The sequence below is a fragment of the Dendrobates tinctorius genome, unplaced genomic scaffold (assembly GCF_039654945.1).
Source record: "Dendrobates tinctorius isolate UK_male_01 unplaced genomic scaffold, ASM3965494v1 ptg000008l, whole genome shotgun sequence".
Classification (NCBI taxonomy): domain Eukaryota; kingdom Metazoa; phylum Chordata; class Amphibia; order Anura; family Dendrobatidae; genus Dendrobates; species Dendrobates tinctorius.
Genome location: NW_027361676.1, coordinates 40,741,963 through 40,765,478, shown reverse-complemented (window position 1 = coordinate 40,765,478; position 23,516 = coordinate 40,741,963). Strand labels below are relative to the sequence as shown.

At 43.5% G+C, this 23,516-nt stretch overlaps 1 protein-coding gene across 1 annotated transcript in view; it reads right to left on the bottom strand.

Annotated features, from left to right (window-relative positions):
• Positions 1–1,792, bottom strand: part of PALLD (palladin, cytoskeletal associated protein) — a 260,746-nt gene extending 258,954 nt beyond the window's left edge. The window contains exon 1 of the mRNA XM_073577130.1: positions 1,729–1,792. The gene's annotated coding sequence lies outside the window, so the exon portion shown is untranslated. The remainder of the gene's footprint in view (positions 1–1,728) is intronic.
• Positions 1,793–23,516: the final 21,724 nt, after the last annotated feature.

Genomic DNA, 23,516 nt, shown 5'->3' with positions numbered 1-23,516 from the left:
TGTGTTTTTTGTCATACTAGATTTGTCTCTTGTGCAGGCTGATAAAAGTTTAGTGAAAAAAAACCCCTCTTTCCATTTAATCAGGTGTTGGAACTAAAAAACACTGCAAAAGCTGATACCTGCGTTTTTTGGTGCAAATTTTCTGTGTTTTTTCACCACCCATTACTTTCAATGGGTGAAAAACGCTGAAAGAAGTGACATGCTTCATTGTGCATAAAAACATGCAAAGCACAAAATACTGAGGACAAAAAAAAAACAAGCTGTGTGCATGAGATTTCTGAAATCTCATAGACTTTGCTGGTACTCTAAAACTCAGCAGAAAATTTGTATAAAAAAGAAAACACTGAAAAAAATGCCCAGTGTGAGCATAGCCTAAAAGGGAAGCTGCCATGTAAAAAAAAGTTATTAAGGCTACTTTCACACTTGCTTTGTTTTGCAGCGCGTTTTTCCCGCAAAAAAAATGCATACAAACACATACAAATGCTGCGTTTTTTTCAAGCATTTTTATGAGCATGCATGAAAAAAACGCAGCGTTTTTATGCGTTTGTATGCGATTTTAGTGCGTTTTTACCGCGTTTGCGTTTTTTTCCAACATTAGTTGGCCCCTCACACTAACCCAAACCATGACTTTACTTACCCTAACCCTAACCCTGACCCTTAACCAAACCATACCCTAACCCTAACCCTGACCCTAACCCTTAACCAAACCATACTAACCCTAACCCTAACCCTTAACCAAACCCTACCCAAACCCTAACCCTAACCCTAAACCCTAACTAACCCTAAACCCTAACCCTTAACCAAACCATACTAACCCTAACCCAAACCCTAACCCTAACCCTAAACCCCCTTAACTAACCCTAACTCTAACCCAAACCCCTAAATTCCATTGTCTAATGGTCAACAAAAAAAGCATGCGCAAAAAAACGCATACATGAGCATGCCAATGCGCACATATGCGCACCCATAGACTTATAAAGGGTGTCTTGCTGTAAAAAAACGCATTGCGCGTGCATGCGTTTTTTTGAGGCAAGTCGGACGCCCAAAAAATGCAATAGGATGCATTTTGTGCGCCCGAGCGCACACCACAAAAAAACGCATGCGCGTAAAAACGCATACAAATGCATGTGTATGCGCACATAAGCGCATCCCATGCAAAATATAGGAAAAAAAAAGCATGCGTTTTTTAGCGCTAAAATACAGCGCAAAAAAACGCAAGTGTGAAACCAGCCTAACCTGCAGATATGGGGTTAATCTGCAGGTTAATAGTGTTCTGACTCTGTGCAGCACTGGCACCGAAAGCCTCACTGCCGGGAGGAAATTAACTTTATTCCCCAGCGTTTGGCTTCTATTCATGGAGTGGCACCACCGCTATGTCAGTAATAACATCTGCACCTCTGCAAGGAGTTGGTACAGTCTCCCCATGTTTGCGCGTGTCTCCCCCGGGAACTCCGGCTTCCCTGTGCACGCCAAACACATACTGATAAGGAATTTAGATACTGAGCCCCAATGGGGATAATGTGTGCAGATTATGTTGGTTGTATGTAAGCAAACATAACAATGCTTTCCTAATAAATGACTTCTATGGTATTCCTTCTCAAGATTTCAAAGTTGGGGTAGATGTAAATGGCCATAATCAGAGAATGAGGTGGTAGAGGGAAATACATAATATTAGCGTAGCGTTGAATTGAAATGAAGAAAAGGTATTTTGACAAAATTTCGCTTTACCTTCAACAAAAACTTCTGCAGAGGACGTATCGGATCCAAGGGAATTCGACGCCACACAAGAATAGCGCCCCGTGTCCTCCTCAAAGGCTTCAGCTATGACAAGCACGTGAAGGCCGTCACCCTCAGAGGAGATGAAAATGTCAGGCGAGTTATGCAGCTCTCTTCCTTCACAGAACCACCTGGAGATACAAAAGCATCCCAGATATTTAAAGTGGCCGGGATGGGAGGAGGGAACGGGATGGGTAGAGGCAAACAGTAGTGAGAGACATATCAGACAGAGGCCGTCTATGACAGATCGCCAATGAGTCACTGAAGAGATTGATCAATAAGTATGAGAATAAAGGAGAACAGCTCGCTGCGTAATACTTGGGAAGCCAGTGAGAAATAATCTTTATAGACAAGATAATGTGTTTATAAATCTAAGTGAGTGAGCAAAAGCAGATTAATGAGCTGTAGGACATACTATCTTCTGAGATGATTTACATGTCTAGACTTCAGATACACAGCCACGTTTTCTACATGACCTTGTAGATGATAGGCAGCCTTGGCCGAAATACTGAAATTACATGCTGGGACTTGTAGTTATGGAACAGCTGGAGACTCTCAATATACATGACTGCTCTCTTATAATATAAAAACATGGACTGTCCAAATCTTCAATTGTCTCCACAAGAATGGATGACCTCCCAATATCACGGTAATGTCAACGTAATGACGGAATTGTGTCCATCCTCAATAATCTCAAAATCTCATTACAGAAACACTACAAAACTGCTAGAAGCCTGGCCACAATTTTTGTTAGTGAATCTCTTATTACAATATTATATTTTATATTATTAGAAATCAAGCACTGGGATATTGCCGTGAATCAAACATGGATATAATGCAGCCATCTTCTCCTGCTCCACTGAAATGCATGTTGAACGCACATTGAACAAGCGTAGCGTTCCTTGGTCCTGGCCTCGGCTCCTTAAAACACAAGTGCAAGAGCTGCTACTTATTTCCATCCTGGGGTGAAGAAAAATCATCTGGTTTATAGAACTGAGAAAAAGACAAAAATGCTTAATCTACTCCTATACAAAAGATTCTTTAAAATAGGAAGGGTAATAGTAGATCACCATTAATAAGTAGTGTTTAGGGACTTTACCAATGTAATAAGATTCAAAAACACTGTATTAGGGTTAGGACTCGTTCACATGACCGCATTTTCTGTGAAAAAAAATGGGTAGCACTGGAATCAATTTATTCAATGGGGCAGTTTAGATTCAGATTCAATGACAAAATCTGCTTGTGAAAAAATAAAAATACCGTAAATAAATTTGAGGGATGCAATAGTTTCAGCTGTGAATAGGAGGAGACTCACCTATTCAAGTCTACGGGTGCGCAAAAAGAAATCAGATGTCATACAGAGCAACAGTATGGCATCCATTCTTTATGGATACATTGCAATTCTGTAAATGATTAACCCCTTTACTACCAAGGGTGGTTTGCATGTTAATGACCAGGCCAATTTTTACAATTCTGACCACTGTCCCTTTATGAGGTAATAACTCAGGAACGCTTCAATGGATCTAGGCGATTCTGACATTGTTTTCTCGTGACATAATGTACTTCATGTTAGAGGTAAAATTTCATTCATATAACTTGCGTTTATTTGTGAAAAAAACTGAAATTTGGCAAAAATGTTGAAAATTTCACAATTTTCCAACTTTGAATTTTTATGCTCTTAAATCACAGATATGGCACTCAAAAAACTTAATAAGTAACATTTCCCACATGTTTACTTTACATCAGCACAAATTGGGAACCAAAATTTTTTTTTGTTAGGAAGTTATTAGGGATAAAAGTTGACCAGCGATTTCTCATTTTTACAACACCATTTTATTTTTTATGGACCACATCACATTTGAAGTCACTTTGAGGGGTCTATATGGTAGAAAATACCCGAAAATACCCAAAAGTGAAATCATTCTAAAAACTACACCCCTTAAGGTGCTCAAAACCAGATTCAAGAAGTTTATTAACCCTTCAGGTGCTTCACAGGAATATTTTGAATGTTTAAAAAAAATGAACATTTAACTTTTTTTCACAAAAAAAATTACTTCAGGTTCAATTTTTTTATTTTACCAAGGGTAACAGGAGAAATTGGACTGGAAAAGTTATTGTGCAATTTGTCCTGAGTACGCCGATACCTGATATGTGGGGGGAACCACTGTTTGGGCGCACGGCATAGCTCGGGAAGGAGCGCCGTCTGACTTTTTTACTGCAAAATTGGCTGGAATTCAGATCGGATGCCATGTCAAGTTTGGAGAGCTCCTGATGTGCCTAAACAGTGGAAACCCCCCCAAGTGACCCCATTTTGGACACTAGCCCCCCCAAGGAACTTATCTAGATGTGTGGTGAGCACTTTGAACCCCCAAGGCCTTCACAGAAGTTTATAACATACAGCCGTACAATTAAAAAAATCATTTTTTCCACAAAAATGATCTTTTCACCCCCAATTTTTATTTTCCCAAGAGTAACAGGACCCCAAAAGTTATTGTGCAATTTGTCCTGAGTACATATACAGTGGGGCAAAAAAGTATTTAGTCAGTCAGCAATAGTGCAAGTTCCACCACTTAAAAAGATGAGAGGCGTCTGTAATTTACATCATAGGTAGACCTCAACTATGGGAGACAAACTGAGAAAAAAAAATCCAGAAAATCACATTGTCTGTTTTTTTTTCATTTTATTTGCATATTATGGTGGAAAATAAGTATTTGGTCAGAAACAAGCAATCAAGATTTCTGGCTCTCACAGACCTGTAACTTCTTCTTTAAGAGTCTCCTCTCTCCTCCACTCATTACCTGTAGTAATGGTACCTGTTTAAACATGTTATCAGTATAAAAAGACACCTGTGCACACCCTCAAACAGTCTGACTCCAAACTCCACTATGGTGAAGACCAAAGAGCTGTCAAAGGACACCAGAAACAAAATTGTAGCCCTGCACCAGGCTGGGAAGACTGAATCTGCAATAGCCAACCAGCTTGGAGTGAAGAAATCAACTGTGGGAGCAATAATTAGAAAATGGAAGACATACAAGACCACTGATAATCTCCCTCGATCTGGTGCTCCATGCAAAATCCCACCCCGTGGGGTCAGAATGATCACAAGAACGGTGAGCAAAAATCCCAGAACCACGCGGGGGACCTAGTGAATGAACTGCAGAGAGCTGGGACCAATGTAACAAGGCCTACTATAAGTAACACACTACGCCACCATGGACTCAGATCCTGCAGTGCCAGACGTGTCCCACTGCTTAAGCCTGTACATGTCCGGGCCCGTCTGAAGTTTGCTAGAGAGCATTTGGATGATCCAGAGGAGTTTTGGGAGAATGTCCTATGGTCTGATGAAACCAAACTGGAACTGTTTGGTAGAAACACAACTTGTCGTGTTTGGAGGAAAAAGAATACTGAGTTGCATCCATCAAACACCATACCTACTGTAAAGCATGGTGGTGGAAATATCATGCTTTGGGGCTGTTTCTCTGCAAAGGGGCCAGGACGACTGATCCGGGTACATGAAAGAATGAATTGGGCCATGTATCGTGAGATTTCGAGTGCAAACCTCCTTCCATCAGCAAGGGCATTGATGATGAAACGTGGCTGGGTCTTTCAACATGACAATGATCCAAAGCACACCGCCAGGGCAACGAAGGAGTGGCTTCGTAAGAAGCATTTCAAGGTCCTGGAGTGGCCTAGCCAGTCTCCAGATCTCAACCCTATAGAAAACCTTTGGAGGGAGTTGAAAGTCCGTGTTGCCAAGCGAAAAGCCAAAAACATCAGTGCTCTAGAGGAGATCTGCATGGAGGAATGGGCCAACATACCAACAACAGTGTGTGGCAACCTTGTGAAGACTTACAGAAAACGTTTGACCTCTGTCATTGCCAACAAAGGATATATCACAAAGTATTGAGATGAAATTTTGTTTCTGACCAAATACTTATTTTCCACCATAATATGCAAATAAAATGAAAAAAAAACAGACAATGTGATTTTCTGGATTTTTTATTCTCAGTTTGTCTCCCATAGTTGAGGTCTACCTATGATGTAAATTACAGACGCCTCTCATCTTTTTAAGTGGTGGAACTTGCACTATTGCTGACTGACTAAATACTTTTTTTCCCCACTGTATGGGGGTAAACCACTATTTGGGCACATGGCAGAGCTCGTAAGGGAAGCAGCGCCATTTAACTTTTTTGGCTGGAATTGAGATCGGACGCCATGTCCCGTTTGGAAAGCCCCTGATGTGCCAAAACAGTGGAAACCCCCCAATTCTAACTCCAACCCTAGCCCTGACCCATTTTCGGGCACGTGATATTTTTTGATAGCTTTTTATTCCGATTTTTGGGACGCAGAATGAAAAAAAAACAGCGTTTCATAAATTTCTTTTGGGGGGTGCGTTTACACCGTTCCGCATGCGGTAAAATTGATAAAGCAGTTTTATTCTTAGGTCGTTTTTTTATGTTTTGTCGGTTTTATGCAATGAAAACAATTTCATATACAAAATAATTATTTTTGCATCACTTTATTCTGCGAGCTATAACTTTTTTACTTTTTCGCTGATGACGCTGTGTGGTGGCTCGTTTTTTGCGGGACAAGATGACGTTTTCAGCGGTACCATGGATATTTATATGCGTCTTTTTGATCACGCGTTATTGCACTTTTTGTTCGGTGGTATTATAATAAATCATTTTTTGCTTCGTTTTTTATTTTTTAAGGGGTTCGCTAAAGGGGTTAACTAATGGGACAGTTTTATAGGGTGGGTCATTACGGACGCGGCGATACCAAATGTGTACTTTTATTGTTTTGTTTTTTTTTTATTTTCAAAAAATGAATTTAATAGGGAATATTTTTTTTTTTTTACTTTATTATAATGTCCCATGGGGGACATCACTGTCCTGTGACAGATCAGCGATCTGTCACAGGCACTGCTGCAGGCTTCTTCATGCCTGCGCTCTGTGGGAAGTGAGGAAGCCAGCTCCCTGCAGGCCCCCGAAGGTCCCCGTTGCCATATTGGATCCGGGGACCTGCAGGGAAGGCGACCCCCCGCAGCGACGCTGCACATTGCGCTGCTGCGGGGGTCTCAGGGAAGCACGGAGGGAGCCCCCTCCCTACCGATGCTTCCTTTAACCCCCGGTACACCGCGATCAAACATGCCCCCGATCCGCAGCAGAATCCGCAGCGTGTGCACATACCCTAATAGTGCCCACACAGAAAGCCCTGCTGCTAGGAGGAAATTAACTTTATGCCTCCCGGCAGACTCTGGAATTCAGTCTCAGAGGTGGGCCGGGCAGCTTCAGAAAACTAACTTGCAGATTATTACAATATTTGCAGATTAATAGCGTTTTTTTTTTTTACATGACAGGTTCCTTTTAAAATAATTTTTTCATGTACTGTATAATAATTTAAAAAACAACATTAATACTTAATTTCTTCATTTTTTTAAATTTGTTGATGACACATTTTCGTTAAAAGCCATTATAATGCCCGCTATTACTACCTCTTGTTATCGGGCATTCCACAGTCTGACTGCTCTAACTGTAAAGAACCCTTTCCTATATAGCTGCCGTAATGAGTGCTCATTGGTCCATTGTAAGGTCCTTGCAAGTAATAAGTCATGTGCCAGTCCTTGGTATTGACCACATATGTATTTATGGTCAAAATGCGCAAACTCACAACTCACGTTAAGAGTTCTTCATTGTCTTACGAGGACCTACACAAAGATCAAAAATAATTAACTGAAAAGGACACAAAATTCAAAAACCATCACAGAAAAAAAAGGCAGCATTACTTACCAACACCAGGTAACAATATAATGCACTACAGGCCCCTATAATGAAGGTGGGGCAGAATACTGATGGACAACCACTCACACACCTACCAGCCATGGAGGGAGTGACTGACATGGGTTGTGAGTTTGTGGATTTTGGCCAAAATATTGAACAATTCTTTGCATATTTTATAAATGTATTTATCTAATTATTCACATTTTTCTGCAGGGTGTAACCAGGCCCTTTAGTGTTGGGTAAGTTGGGGTGTCTGCCCCTGTGTGGTGCTCTTATATAGTGCCTGATCTAATAGTATTACCAGCACTAATAGGCTGTATGCCAGACTCTGCGCACTACATCGGTGTGACCAGCGTCCTATAGAAGCCTCATCTCTGTGCATTAATAATACTAGGCGACTACTCCCTCCATGAATTGGTCGGTGTGTGAGCGGTCATAGTGTTCTACACCTGTGCTGCCCCCATCTTTAACACGGGGTCTTCTGCATCCTGTAGTGCTTTGGTATTGTGACCCGGTGAGTAACGCTGCCTTTTATCTGTGATGTTTTTTGAATTTCATGTCCTTTTCGGGGGATTGCATTTGCAGAACTTGGCGATACCTGGTACGTCCTTGATGGGCAGAACCTTACAGCTTTTCTTTCTTGGTGTTGCAATTTCAATGCTCAGTATTATTAGGCTGCGGATACTCGCTTAGACCAAAATATACACAAATATTCTATAAATAGGTGACTAGATACATGTGGTTTCAGCATTCATAATGTAACATATACTGTTTAATGTTTTCTCTGCTTGACATGGCGGTATAGTCATTATTTTATCTCTGTCATTTTCCTTTGAAGATTTTGTTAATAAGATCCTTCAGTCACAGCAAATACAAACAGATCATTCTCACTAATCAATCACTGGTTTGGGACTCCTCCAAGAAACACAGACTCCATGCCAGAACATCTCAGACCAAAATGACTGGTCGAGCGAGAGCAGAGAGGATCATAAGCTTGCCATAGTGTGAACAGAGGGCTCTTTGGTATGATCTCCTGCAGGGCCTGATTAACTTTCCACTTCATTTTAGAATTCACAAACATGTATTTTGCATTGTACAATTGTGATACGTTATTTATGCCATTGTATATGCTTGTCCCAAAAAAGTATTACAATTCTTAAATGACAAATGTGGCTGATAATGTCTGATTCTTATGTAATGTTAGGATAAAGCTAATAGGGGGTACAGAGGTTATGAAGGTGGTCTCGCCGGCCACTTTTATTCTCTCTTCTGTGTTAGTTTCCTTTCAGTTTCATCATGAGTTTATAACTCCAACCAAATACATGTATCATCTATTCACAGGACAGGTAATAGCTATATAATCACTGGGGGTCTGACCTCAGGCAACATCACCGAACCTACCAAAGATCGATACTGTTAATGGGTGTTTAATCACAGCAAAGGGATAAGAAGCACAGCATGGCATCACTGTGGTCCATATGTAAGGCCGGTTTCACACGTCCTGATATTTCCGGTACTGGAGATATCAGTGTCCGTGTGTGTACTACGTGCAGCAACCGTGTGCCGCATCAGGACCACACGGACAACCGCCAGGGAAGAAGCGCCACTGTAAGACGCTGTCCCCCGGCAGGAACTGCCGTGATCTCATCACTTCCACGGTCTGGAGGTCAAAGCAGGTCAGTTTTTCATTCATTCATTCTCCTCTGCTCGCCTTTGTATTGTAAGGTGACATCAAGCCCGACTTTGTAATGGAGAGGTGTCAATAAGACACCTATCCATTACTAATCCTATAGTTGTTAAAGGGTTAAATAAAAACACAGTCAGAATAAAGTCTTTTAATGAAATAAAACACTAAACACATTTTTACCATATTTATTGTACTGCTAATCCATGCGAAGCCCTCGATCACCTGCTAAAAAATAAAATGATAAACACAAATACTCCCTGTTCCGATGTAATCCATTTAATAACGAGTGTCCCACGATGATCTCCCCTATAGAGCGGTCACATTGGCAGATGTGACCGCTCTATAGGCCTCCCGCGATGCACTGACAGGAGGTAATGGCTCATGCAGTGCATCACTGAAGAGGTTACCGGAGTTCAGGCTCTCACTTTACGGCAACGCTGCATAAGAATTTTCTCATGCCAGTGTTGACGGTGACAGCATGAACTCAGGTGACCTCTCTGCCAACAGCAGAGGGATACACCACGGAGGATTACCTCCGCTCAGTGCATGCCGGAGGGCTTTGTAAAACAGAGACATCTCCCGATGTCACTGTTATACACGGGAGATCATCGTGGGACACTCGTTATTAAATGGGCTAGGGCGGAAAGGTAAGTATAGGTTGGTTTATTATTTTATTTTTGTTACAGGAGAACGAGGGCGTTGGGGACTACTAGTAGTCCCATCAGACGATACCTGGCTACACAGGCCTGCACACCAGCACACACACAGGGACACACACAAACCCGCACACACACATACACACAGACCCCCACAGACAGACACGCACATAGTCTCAGCCCACACTCTCTTCCTCCTCCCAATCTGCAGCGTTTCTCCCATGCAACTCCACAGCAAAACCACAAATCTTTTTACACCTGTGGTTTTGCTGCTGATTTGACTGTCTCAATGGAAGTCAATGGGTGCTGAAACGCTGCAGATCCGCAAAAAGAATTGACATGCTGCGGGGAAAAAAAAGCTGCATTTCAGCGCGGATTTTTCCGCAGCACGTGCACACCAATTCTTAATTTCCCATTGACCAACATTGGTTGTGCAATACACTGTGGATTTGATGCAATTCTGTGTGTCCAAAAATGCTGCGGAAACACATCAAAATCCGCAACGTGTGCACATAGCGTTACACAAGCGAGGCATCTTGGGTTTGATTACAAAACACAGCTTCCTAAATCCTTTAATCCCCACAAATCATTGTCTGCCTCAAAAGAACAATATCATATAGTGTAGGAATACAAATGTGGTAGAAATGCTATACGCACTTACAACTTAAATCTGTGATGTCTACGTCTCACAGTGTGTTGCAACTGAATGAAGCCAGTTTGAGAGACGACATGAGCAAGATTGATATTTTTTTGCACCCGCAGAGAATTGTCTACAACTTCAGCAAACTATCAGATGTACAAAGTATTAAGGTCTGTACAAAAAAGTTTGTATTCACTGACAGCAAGGGAAATTGAAGATAAGGTTGCTTTTACATACAGTTGTGAGAAAATGTTTGGCCCTTCCTGATTTCCTATTCTTTTGCATGTTAAATGTTCCAGATCACCAAATTTAAATATTAGACAAAGATAACACAAGTAAACACAAAATGCAGTTTTATTATTAAGGGAAAAAAAGAAATCCAAAACTACAGGGTCCTGTGTGAAAGAGTGATTGTGTCACAGTCCATTTTTGGATCTGTGGCAGATCTGCTTTCTCACACTAAAACTTTTTTATTTTCAGGCCTTTGGGGGTTAATGTCAGTTTTTTTCCCGTTGGCCTGCTGGTGTTATTGCATCATTGCTGGGTCAGTTGATGTGGGTTGTGACCACTCCCACCATCCTTCAAGAGGTCACCTGATGCATCAGCTGATTGTCGGTGTTAGTTCATTCTACAGCGACCAAGCTGCAGGAAGGAGCTCTCTGGGTGCCGTGGTGCTTTGCTGAGTTCGCTTGTTCGCATGTGCAGGGATCCGTTTTGCGGCACTGAGCATGCTCGGAAGCAAGGGATGTGCTGTATGGGAAAGTGATGAAACCGTATGGGAACAGACTGCAGACATAATGTAGACTACGTCTGTATGCTGTTCTGTCATACAGTGATCTTTCCTGCCTCATTAGAAGAGCTTGTGCCCTATGTTACAGTGTGGTAATGATAATAAAATGTATTGGGAGCATGTATATGACATGTGGGCACCTGGTTAGGGGCTGTACGAGTGGGACTGCGTTCACACTAGTGTTTTGGTACGGTGCGTTGTGATGCGTAGCAATCCTGATGCATCCTGATCCAGATTACATGCTAACATAGATAAAGAAGGCAATTAAGCATTAAATGCTACAGTACGTCCAGCTGTACAAGAAATGGGACCAAATGTGAAAAAATAAACATCAGGAAGGGAAAAAAAAATGTGAAAATGAGCTGATTTTCCTGCGTAATGAGCGAAGAGCTGTAATCAGCAGAACGCAACGGCGATTAAACACTAAGGCTGTGTGCAAACAATGCGGATATCCAGCGGATCCGCAGCGGATTTTTCCGCACAGAAACACTGCATATCCGCATTGTGATGTACAGTAGCCTTAAAATCAATGAAAAAAAAAAGACGCTTTGCAGACACTGCGGATTTTTCCGCGCGGTTTTCCTGCGGTACAAAATCCGCAGCATGTCACTTGTTTTGTGCGGTTTTCCACCTTCCCTGTCTCCAAATCCGCAGGGGGGAATACGCAGTGGAAAACCGCACAAAAACCGCAGGAAAAATGCAGGTCATTTGACCTGCGGATTTCTTCCATTCTGCACGGAAAAATCCGCAGGACTAAAAACTCCGTTTGCACTCAGCCTAATTGGATGGAGGACGAGTGATGCTGCCGGAGAGGAGATAGCACTGTGCTGCGCTATGACTCTGGGGCAGGATTACAGATGTTTGCAAGAAAATACGGCATATAGAGGATTAATGTGTGGGCAACAATGCTTTAACCCCTTCTCGCTGACAAAACGTATACTTGCATCCTAGATATGATGATCATGCCTTTTGTCTGTTTAGAACACCCCTGGGAGGTAATGGGAAGACACAATGTGTAGTTCTTGCCATTTAAAATTCCTTTATGTATCACTCATCATAGTGACCTATTGTCTGTCATTCAATCTGATTCTGGGGTGGGGGGGACTTAAAGGGAGTCTGAACACAAAATGACTGAAAGTACAGGTGCTCAGTGCACCCTTGGTGAGGCCAGTCTAGGGCGCCTTCTGTCTGCTTTCTATCTAGCTCTGCCCAGGGTGCACTGAGGACATATTTGGTATGAGCAGTCATTTTGTGCCGACAGATTCCATAACCGCTGGTCTTATTGTAGACAGCTTAGCGAGGTTGTCCTGCTTAATCTTCCACTTTGACTTTTACAAGGAATATATCAAATTGGATGTAAGTGTTTTACTTTTTCTTTTACTCAAATGAGAAAAAAATCAAAGACTAGCTATAAAATTAATTGTTTGACCTATAAGATGCATGCTTGGAGTTAAGAGCACCTGTTGATTTTTTTTTTTTTTTGGGGGGGGCCCCATTCAGACTTTTGCTATGGGGCCCCATGATTTCTATGTACGCCCCTGATGGAGGCTATTCGGGAGAAGTCTTGGAGGCGATTGGGTGAGGAGCAAATAAGTGTGGAGGAGAGAAGGAGGTCTTGGAAGGACTGGAGATTACGTGAGGGGAAGTATTGGGAGATTAGTTCAGAGATGTATGGAGGAGACAGGATGTACAGTAGATGGCCTTGTAGGTCAGTATTAGTAATTTGAATTGGATACGCTGAGGGAATGGGAGCCAGTGAAGTGATTTGCAGAGGAGTAGCGAAGAGAGAGATGAATTAGTTGGGTGGCAGAGTTGAGGATGGACTGGAGAGGTGCAAGGGTGTTAGCAGGGAGGCCACAGAAAAGGATGTTGTAGTAGTCGAGGCGGGAGATGATGAGGGCATGCACAAGTAGTTTAGTAGATTGAGGGTTGAGGATGGGACAGATTCTGGAGATATTTTTGAGCTGAAGGCGACAGGAGGTGGAGAGAGCTTGGATGTGTGGTTTGAAGGACAGGGCAGAGTCAAGGGTTACTCTGAGGCAGCAGACCTCCGTTACGGGGGAAAGCGTGATGTCGTCAATTGTTATAGAAAAGTCGGGTAAGGCTGGTTTCACATTCGCGCTTTTTAAGCGCACGCACGGCCGGGGGTAGCTCCGCCCCCGAGCCGGCTCTCTGCCCGGCGTGCCCGCCCCTTCCTTGTAGCGCCGCCTCCTAGCGCACAGCGGCGCCTGCGATCGGCGCACCCTATCTTTAGCATAGGGTGCGCAGATCGTGCTCAGGCCGTGCACTAGTTGCGCTTTGACCTGCGCTGCGCACTTTTGACGGTGCGCCGTGCGCGCCAAAATCCGAAAAGTTTGATTTTGGCGCGCACGGCGCACCGTCAAAAGTGCGCAGCGCAGGTCAAAGCGCAACTAGCACACGGCCTGCGCACGATCTGCGCACCCTATGCTAAAGATAGGGTGCGCCAATCCCAGGCGCCGCTGTGCGCTAGGAGGCGGCGCTACAAGGAAGGGGCGGGCACGCCGGGCAGAGAGCCGGCTCGGGGGCGGAGCTACCCCCGGCCGTGCGTGCGCTTAAAAAGCGCGAATGTGAAACCAGCCTAAGGAAGATCTGTGGGATGGGGGAAAGATGATTAGTTCAGATTTGTCCACATTGAGTTTGAGGAAGCGAGAGGAGAAGAAGGAGGATATGGCTGATAGACACTCTGGGATTCTGGAGAACAGAGAGGTGACGTCTGGGCCAGAGAGTTAGATCTGAGTATCATCAGCATAAAGGTGGTACTGGAATCCATGGGACTTTATGAGTTGTCCTAGGCCAAGTGTATAGATTGAGAAGAGTAGGGGTCCTAGAACAGAGCCTTGGGGGACTCCAACAGAGAGAGAGTGGGATGAGGAGGTTGTGTGGGAGTGTGAGACGCTGAATGTGCGGTTGGAAAGGTATGAGGAGATCCAGGATAGGGCGAGGTCTTTTGATACCAAAGGAGGAGAGGATCTGTAGTAGGAGGCAGTGGTCAACTGTGTCGAAAGCAGAGGACAGGTCTAGAAGGAGGAGTATAGAGTACTGTCCGTTAGCTTTGGATGTAAGTAGGTCGTTGGTAATTTTGGTCAGGGCTGTCTCAGTGGAATGATGGGGGCAGAAGCCAGATTGTAGATTGTCAAAGAGCAAGTTAGATGAGAGGTGGGAGGAAAGTTCAGCGTGGACATGCCTCTCCAGGAGGTTAGAAGCGAATGGGAGCAGCGATATTGGGCGATAGCTGGACGTGGCTGTTGGATCGAGGGTTGGATTTTTAAGGATAGACGTGATTGTGGCATGTTTGAAAGCAGAAGGGAAGGTACCAGAAGTTAGTGATAAGTTGAAGAGGTGGGTTAGGGATGGGATAAGAGTAGTGGTGATGTTGGGGAGGAGGTGGGATGGGATCGGGTCAAGTGCACAAGTGGTGAGGTGTGATTTGGAGAGAAGATGAGCAATCTCCCCTTCAGTGATGTTAGATAAGGAGGTTATGGGGTGTGGGCATTGGTCTGGTATGCAAAGGGGTTGTAGTGGTTGAGCAATAAAGACTTGCCGTGTTTGGTCTATCTTGTTTTTGGAGCGTGCGGCAAAGTCCTCGGCAGAGATTAGGGATGTTGGAGGGGGCAGTGGTGGGCGGAGGAGGGAGTTAAAAGTATTGAACAACTGTTTGGGGTTGTGGGATAAGGAAGATACAAGGGATGTAAAGTAGGCCTTTTTAGCAGAGGTGAGGGCAGATTTGAATGCAAGTGTTGCTCGTTTGATTGCAGTGAAGTCGTCTTGCGAATGAGTTTTCTTACAGCGCCGTTCTGCAATTTTGGATGCTTGCCAAAGCTTTTTAGTGATGTTATTGTGAAAGGGTTGTCTATTGATTATGTTCTTATTGCTCAGAAGTGATTTTCGTCTTGGAACTCTGCCATCCAGGCCATTTTTGCGCAGATTATTTCTAATGGTAGAGTCATAAACACTGACATTGACTGAGGCAAGTGAGGTCTGCAGTTCTTTGGATGTTGTTGTAACCTCTTGGATGAATCATCACTGCGCTCTTGGAATAATTTCCTAAAGATCCTATTTAAGTGATTTCTTGATTTGAGAACAGGTGTGGCAGTAATCAGGCTTGGGTGTGGTTAGGGAATTTCAACTCCGCTTCCCAAAGATGTGATAAATTAACTGTGGTTTATGTTTTAAGGTGGGCAGGGGGGAGGCAATCACTCTTTCACACAGGGCCCTGTAGGTTTGGATTTCTTTTTCCCTTAATAATAAAGACATTCATTTCAAAACTGCATTTTGTGCTTTCTTGTCTAATATTTAAATTTGTTTGGTTATCTGAAACATTTAAGTGTGACAAACATGTAAAGAATAGGTAATAAGGAAGGGGGCAAATACTTTTTCACACAACTGTATATATATTTGAGAAACTTCTCTCTGGACCAATTGATCTCACTAGGCACACACAATGCAAGAAACCAATCTACTGTATAGCCCCCCATACACCTTAAATAGGTGTTGGCAAAATGATTCGGCTGATTGTTCTGCCGGCAGCTATTCCGGCCATGCCTCACATACACAGGAGCGTTTCTGTGTTCTTAGTTTTTGGCAATGGCTTATCTCAGGGAGAACAAAAGGATTGTAAGTTCAAAATATCGGACATGCTGGATCCTTAAGAAGGTTCAGCCGATGTTAGTTTAATAAGTATAGGCTTACCGTGTATAGAAAAAAAACTCAGCCCATCACAATGATTATTACAGCATCTGACAAATCTAAGGAAGTGTTTACACTTTTGAATTTTGGCATTAAATGACTGCTGATCCTCTACATGGATGCTGATCAATGGTCATTTAATGGCTTGTTTGGACAAGTCATCCGCACTTTCCATGTGCACTGAAAATCATTAATAGATTGCTTTTGTGTACCTAAAATAATATTGTTCTCGGCAGCACATGGCCAGTTTACACAGGAATGTAAGATAGGAATACACAGGAATTCTCTATTCTGAGAATGATAGTTTTTAAGCAGGCGTTTTTCTCATTCATCAGGTAATTGCTAGCCTGTTTGCAAAGCCCAATTTATCAGGAAATGAGCATTCCAGGAATGCTGAGTTCACAATAATCAGCCAGCCAAGGGCGGACATACCGCATGTGCAGCTGATGTGGCTGCACCGGGGCCCAGATGCTCCAAGGAGCCCCTGCAGTGCGGCTAATAATAAGGGCAATCTGGCTTGTTTATCCAGCCCCGAGGCTCCGGGGGACCCATGGCCAGATTGCCCTCATGTGCAGCGGGCATGGAAAGAACCCTGCAGCTCCGCTGCCTTCAAGAGAAAATGGCAGAGGAGCTGCAGCGATCCGTCCTACTTCCTGCCCGCGTTTCCTGTCTCACACAGCAGTCAGTGGCGTGGCTGGATGACATCATCATTCAGCGCTGCGGCCGCTGTGCCAGTGAGAGGAAGGTGCCGCGATGGTGATGCTGTGGCTGCGGAAGAGCGTGCGGAGAGGTGCTGTCTGCTATGTGGGTGTGTACGTACGTACGTACGTATGTACGTGCATAGCGCTGTGGGGGAACATGCAGATAGGTGAATGGTACTGTGTGTGTGGAGGAGAGGGCAATGATGGGGAGAAGGCAATGATGGGGTGATGGGGGAAAGCAATGATGGGGTGACAGAGAGGGCAATGATGGGGGTGGTGGGGGAGAAAGCAATGATGGGGGTGCTGGAAAGGGCAATAATGGGGGGTGGGGGAGGAGGAAATGATGGAGGTGGTGGAGTGGGCAATGATGGGGGTGGTGGGGGAAAAGGCAATGATGGTGGTGGTAGTGGAAAGGACAATGATGGTGGAAAGGGCAATGATAGGGGTGATAGGGGAGGAGGAAATGAAGGAGGTGGTGGAGTGGGCAATGATGGGGTGGAGGGGAGAAAGCAATGATTGGTGGAAAGGGCAAGGATGGGGGTGCTGGGGAAGGGGGAGAGGACAATAATAGGATGTGGGGGGGAGGAGGACAATGAGGGGTTTGGTGGATTGGGAAGGGAGGAAGGGGGATTTATAATGGATTTAGGAACAGGGGAGGTGGAGGAAGACGTTATTATCGCTTATTATGCTTAACACAGTCCCTTAGTATATAGTGTACTCACTTATTATACATAGCACAGTCCCTTAGTATATAGTGTACTCACTTATGTACAGCACAGTCCCTTAGTATATAGTGTACTCAATTATTATGTATAACACCATCCTTAGTTACATAGTTTTCTCTTTTATCATGTATAACACCGTCCCTTATTACATACCATCCTCTCTAGTTATATATGGTGCTGTCCCTTATTATATAGCTTCCTTTTGTTATTCACAGCGCCCTCTTTTATTACATTGTCCGCTCTCTTGTTAGATATAAAATGACTGCTGATGGAAGAGCCGGTGACCAGACTACCAGTCCATCATCTCCTCCATTAGAAAAGAAAGTTTCCCATACTCCATCAGCCATCATGGCATTATATATCTAACAAGAGAGCGCGGTATGTAATAAAAAACAGGGCTCTATATAATCAAATATGTAAGGGACGGTGCTGTACATAGCAAGAGAGGGCACTGTATAAGGGACAGCAATATCTATATATATAAAATTGAATGTGTGTGTATTACCAACCAATCACGAAGCATCTTTCATTTCACCAGAGCTGTTTAAAAGAAGCTGAGCTATGATTGGTTGCTATGAGCAACAGTTTTCCTTGCAATCAATCACTAAGCATCTTTCATTTCACCAGAGCTGTTTAAAAGAAGCTGAGCTGTGACTGGTTGCTATGAGCAACAGTTTTCTCACTTCTCGACAACACCTCAGCAGACAGTGACTGGTTGGGAGAAATCTAGCATCCCTGGAAACATAATCTCCCAGCCATTGTCTGGCCCCCAGAAAGGAGCAGAGAGCACATGACAGAAATGAATCACTCCCTCCCGTTCCCATATACCCATCACACATCCTTCATCCCATAGGCACATCTTCTCTGTTAAACGGATCTCCAGTATGGAAGTTAGGGCAAATCCATCCAGCGCTTTGGTTTGACCCCAGGGCCCTCTTAAAGGGATCCCTGGTACAGAAGTGAGGGCAAATCCACTCTGCACTTTGGTTCTGACCCCAGGCCTCTCTTAAAGGGATCCCCGTTATGGAAGTTAGGGCAAATCCCTCAGCGCTCTGATTCTGATCCCAGGCCTCTCTTAAAGGGATCATTGGTATGGAAGTCAGGGCAAATCCATCCAGCACTTTGGTTTTGACCCCATGTCTCCCTTAAAGGGATCCCTGCTATGGAAGTTAGGACCGTTCCACTCAGCGCAGCGCTGTTCACTGATGTGAACAGCGTTGGTCTTGATGAATCGGGCCCATCCTTCTTGTCCTTTTAGAAAGTTTTCAGCTGACTCATTATCATCAGTGGCAGGATTACAATGACAGATAGCACCTCTGTGCACAGCTAATAACACCGGATCCACCAATCACAATTGGCAATGACATACTTGACTTTAACCCCTTCACTTCACAATGACCTTTCAATACACTCATTAAATGCTCGAATACAAAAGATATGGTCTAAGTATTTTCGTTGCAGCTAATGTACATTTACATTTCTAAAAAACAAACAGAAAGTTAGTTTAAAATATCTACAGTGGCCAATGTAAAAACTGCTTTATTTTGAATTTTTAGTTCAGACTAATATGGAAGCAAAATTGCCAATATTTATTTGGAAAATACATTTAACAAAAAAAAACCTGATCTAAACAATAGGTAATTTTCGGATGACGCATGACTCTTCAGATTTCTAAGAATGTTGTTGCTCAAAGTTCAGAACGGCAGAAACACAGAAATATGTTTGGTGTATGTATCTGAAATGTCAGCTGCTGAGCGCTGCTTGGGCGTTTGCTGGGATTTCCTGCATTGAGAGGGTGTCGAGCTGCTGATTACACAGTCTGGGTAGATATTTGCTCACATATCGATTACATACACCATACATTTTAAAAATACTACAGAATTAAAAATAAAACATGATTTTCAGTTATTATGCAATATATGGTCTGATGGCTGTTAATGAGTTAATACTAATAATTACCATCAAATGGATTCCATTTGCATTATAAGAATTGTTGGCGAGGAAAGTCAGATTAATATAGGGCACACAAGTTTGCGCTTAGTGGTCAAATGGTGCGACTAACACTAAATTCTAAGCTATACTCCTGGTGACTGGAGAATAATGTAATTTATCACTAACTACTACATTGTTCAGTAAATGCAATATAAAGCTATTTTAGGATAATCGAAAAAGCAGTGCTAGTTGTGGGCTTCTTTGAAATGTCCAGGGGATCTGAACTTAGCAGCAAGACTGTAGAACCGACCAAGAAAAATAGACAGTGAAGCCAGTGCTTGTAGAGAAACACTTTTCAGCTACTGGAAGTTCACGGTGTCCCAGGTGAGACCTTGGAAGCTCAGGGCCTGCGGATATACAATTTACTGTTTTTGGACAATGTAATATTACCGGATAGTAGAGATATGGGTTTCATACGGGCTTAATAGTAAACTACTGTATAAAGACCACAGTATGTTCAGAGCTTTCTTGGAGCATTAAAATATACCTGGACAGTGCCCAACTATACTACTGTGTGTGCCGGAAGGGCTTCATTTGGTCAAGATACCAGTGGACTTTATTCACACAGATACATGCAATGTGTCCTGCATGAGAACAGCTTCAAATGAGAAGCTGAAAGATCACATGTATCTGTGTGATATCATGATATTAGGGGCTGACATGCCATATGTTCAACCTTTGTAAGGAGGTGGCAGAGAACCTCACATGCCTCCTCTCCCTTGGACGTTGTCTGCACGATTACAAGTGGCATTGTTCTTTAATGTGAAACGTAATGTTTATGGACTGTGATGTCATGTATTTGAAATGTATTGCGTATATGTTTAGGATTAGGGATTGAGTTAGCATAGAGTAATAGTGGGGTTAAAATAGAGGGGGGCACATTAGAGAATAGGATAGATAATAGTGTCAGTTTAGGCACAGGCAGCAAGGGGTTAAGCAAATGGGAGGGGTCACAGTGCAGAGCAGCACAGAGCAGGGAGATATAGGACTGGCACTTCCTGATTAGAATAGGGACCCGGGCAGCCTGTCCAGGGCAGGTTATATGAGTAGTGGAGCAGACAGTGGCTGGCTGTGGAGATGTCTTCTTTGAAAGTAAGGGGCCCCAAGCGGAGAACAGTGCAGTCAGGCAACAGCTCAACAGGACCATCCTCAAGAAGGTTCCAGGGTCTAAGACCAGGCGGAAGCAACCGAGATGGCATTCCCGGCACCTTTCTCAATTGGAACCAGACGAGGGGCTGACAGGTAGCTGGTGACGTGGAAGGCACAGATGGAACATGGACTGTCCAAAGAGATTGCCCGGATGGCAAGGAAAAGTAAGGCACGGACAGAACAGAGTCTGGCTAGAGGTATGGTCGTGAACGCTGGGAGGAAAGAAAGAGATTACAGAAGGAATTCAGTCTGCCCGGAAGGCAGGGAAAGTTCAGGATACATGGCTCTGTGTGAATTGTGCTGCCAAGCTGATGAGTGCCGTTTCGATACGTAAAGTTGAACTGTTGGAAAAAGACTGTGACTCTGGAGTGTTTTGTGGAACTGGGAAAACAGAAGCCGGAGTGACAGAACTGGAAGGAATCCTGACAGTAACCGTGAGTGTTCTGCTGCACGCACTGCACATGCAGCAAAAAGGACACTGTATTTCATTTGTGGAGCGCCAGGGTGTGGGGGCTCATTGCCACGACTACTACCCTGGCCGCCTTACACCTTCACAGCTGTGCAGTAGGCTTAGTTGGTAGTGGGCCCTCTGCACCCAAAAAGCAGCTTATTACTGTCTATAAGATTACATGTAAGGGACTGAGCAAGGAGTTTCATGATCTGTATTTCCAAACTTTGCCGGTTAAGACTTTATGAAATGGGTCGACCACTTTGGATAATTCCTACCTGATGGAAGGGTCCATTAGAAGTCAGCTTATTGCCAAAGTGCCCCCCCAAGCTGGTACAAATCACCAATGGATATTATCTGTGGGGTCACTATAACGGCATTTACATGGAGTGTAAATGGGCTGCCGATCACCCTATGTACAAGCAAAATGCTGGTTAATGGGGTGAAATGATCTATGCACACTAAGGCTATGTGCACACACTGTGGAATCACCTGCGGGTTTTTCCCCGCAGAACCGCAGGTAAAACGGCAGGTAAAGTGAGCACTGTGGTTTTGAAAACCCATAGGGTTACATGGTAGTGTACCATGTCTGCGGAACTGCTGCGGTTCCGCAGGGCCAAAACCGCAGCGGAACTGCAGCAAAAACCGCAGCGTGTGCACATAGCCTTACTGATCTATTACAGATCACTCAATGCATATTACTTACCATGGCCTGCCTGTGTAAAAGGCTATGAAACAACCTCCGATCAGTAAATGTTTTCCGATCGAAGGGTGTTTAGTGCCGTTATTCTGTCTGTGTAAACGGATACTTACTGATGTAAGTGTTTGCGCATGCGCAAAGCAGTCTTGCCTTGCGCATGTGCAGTATGCTTTGCTCAACTGCCGGCAAAGCCGAAAATCATTACTGCGCATGCGCCAGTGCACTATGTCCCAGAACACAGCAAAATACTTCCATGAAATAGTGTACCGGCGCATGCGCAGTAATGATTTTCGGCTTTGCCCGCAGTTGGTCAAAGCATACTGCGCGTGCACGAGGCAAGATTGCTTTGCGCACGCGTGAACTATGGAGGAAAACAACTCTAATTCCAGAAAAGATCGCGGACGGGGGCAACAGATGGGGTGGAGAAAAAAAAACAAGAAACACCGACCATCGGACGGGACACATGGCATTTACATAGCCTGCCAACTTCCGGTGACAGATTCCCTTTAAGTGTTTTTTTTTTCCTGAAGAGGTTTTGAAAAAACACGGATACAAAAAATTCATGTCACTTCATTGCAGCAGATCCTGATGGAATCTGCTCCAGACTAGGAACTGTCATATTCAAAGGCCACAAAAAATGGTAACTAAAAAAGCTTTAGAGCTATGTGCACATGGAGTCTTTTTGCTGAGTTTTCAGAGTAGAAACTGAGCAGAACCTTAAAGTTTTTAAGGAGTTTTGGTTTTTGAGGACAATTTGGAGTTTCCATTTCAGATTCTGTTTCAAAACCTCCTCGAAATAATCCATGCGCACATACCCTTAGGCCTGGCTCACACTTGCAACTGCAATACGAGAAACTCTTGGGACCGGAGTGTGCGACTGCATGTATTTCTATGTGTCATTTTGCAAAGTTTTTGGTTTTTGGAGTGGAAACTCTCCAAGATCCTACTCAAAAACTTAGTATAAACACTCAGTGTGCATATACACGTCCAGACTTTTTTTTCCTGAAGAGTTTTTGCAACCTTTGATTTAACAGAACTCAGTTTGCCGTAAAATCCATAAGGATTCGCTTCAGGATAAAAAAAAAAGACACAATCTTCTCATACGGAAAGCAAAGTGGATTTCCATAGAAATGAATGTGCAGAGTTTCATAAGCATTCAGTAGTGGTTTTTGAGGAAGATTTTGCATAAAAAACTCTGTGTGAACATAGCCTTACAGATCTTACAATGGGTCTAGGATTTTTAAGTGTCACTTCTGGTAACTGTCTCCTAGGTGTGTCTTAACACGATACGGACCGTCATAATAATTCATTGGCAACAATAAGGTGTGAAGTCAATAGGTCTTCGTGAAACTGTATATTTTAGGGCAGCTGACACGGAAACTGTTGAAGGATTTATACTGCACACTGTAATGATTATAACTGATGGGATTTACAATTTGACATACCAGTGTAAGACAGGTAGTGGCCTGCTGGATACTCCTTATACTTCAGTAGAAATAACATGTGAAAAGTTAACAGCCACTGTACGTATCTTCTGTAAAGCTCATTAAATGTAATGTTTGTCTCGCATTTCCACACCAGAAATAAAAAACCTTTTTAAATGTAAAAAGATACTACACAGGATAAAAGAATATTTTCTAGTGACGGCGTACAAGCCTAAGCTTGCTTGTTATACCGGGCAGATTTTATGTCTGCCATGATGACTTTTTAAAATAACTTGGAATTTGTCTACAGAACATATGGAATGATCCTCTTCCGTATCACA